This window comes from Orycteropus afer, unplaced genomic scaffold (genome assembly GCF_000298275.1).
Source record: "Orycteropus afer afer isolate SDZICR_OR568_19922 unplaced genomic scaffold, OryAfe1.0 scaffold00188, whole genome shotgun sequence".
Taxonomy (NCBI): domain Eukaryota; kingdom Metazoa; phylum Chordata; class Mammalia; order Tubulidentata; family Orycteropodidae; genus Orycteropus; species Orycteropus afer.
In genome coordinates this window covers 266,043-266,961 of record NW_006921775.1, presented here as the reverse complement: position 1 = coordinate 266,961, position 919 = coordinate 266,043, and the positions used below count along the sequence as shown (strand labels likewise).

Below are 919 nucleotides of genomic sequence, written 5' to 3'. Positions count from 1 at the left end.
TATATATTTATATTTTTATTTATTTTTCTGTAGGGAGAGGGGCAGGAGTCCTCAGGGAATGGCCTAGGGTACCCGAGACCCTCCCTGAGGCTCTAAGAGTCTGGTTCTTTTCAGCGTATTTGAGAATGAGAAAGAAATGGGGCAGCCAATAGAGGAGCTTGGTCTTTGAGTACAGCAGAATTTCAGTGAAATTGAGTTTATAGTCTTGAATTCTGTTCTTCTGTGGGAACCTGCTTCATCTGTACAAGGGCTGACCCCTCAGGAGAACTGCAAAGAGAATCAGTTGCGATCAACTTGATTCTGACTCACGGTGAGCCTGTGTGTGTCAGAGTAGAATTGTGCTCCATAGTGTTCTCAGTGACTGAGTTTGAGGAAGCAGGTTGCTAGGCCTTTCTTCTGACGCCCCTCTGGGGGAACTTGAGCCTCTAGTCTTTGGTTAGCAGTCAAGCACGTTAACCCTTCTCAGTTTGTAGAAGAACCATAGTGAAGGACAATGCTGACTTTTGTGAATATTTGCAGTCAAGTTGGTATTAGAGAGGAAAAGTTGGAGGTTCTTCATTTTCAATTTTATTTTGATTTGGGTGAAAGTTTACAGAACAATTAATCTTTCACACAGCAGCTCACATACACTTTGTCTCATGACATTGACTGCAATTTCCCACAATGCACAGCTCCCCTTCCACTTCCTCCCCATATTCACCTCTTCCTTGTGTCCTTCCTTCCCATGCACTCCTGCCCCCTGAGCTGCCTCCCTAAGTGTACACAGCCCTTCTGTTCTTCCATGATTGATCTCTCCAAGGAGTGTATCTACCAAATGTAAATATTCAGTTAATATGCCTATCTTTTGTTTGGCTGGAAGCCACAGGAGTGGGTTCAATTCCAGACCTGAAGGGCAGCTAGAGGCCATAGTCTCAATGGT

General features: G+C 44.5%; 1 protein-coding gene across 1 annotated transcript in view; it reads left to right on the top strand.

Annotated features, from left to right (window-relative positions):
- Window positions 1-919, top strand: part of DZIP1L (DAZ interacting zinc finger protein 1 like) — a 59,986-nt gene that overhangs the window by 17,011 nt on the left and 42,056 nt on the right. The window lies entirely within an intron of this gene.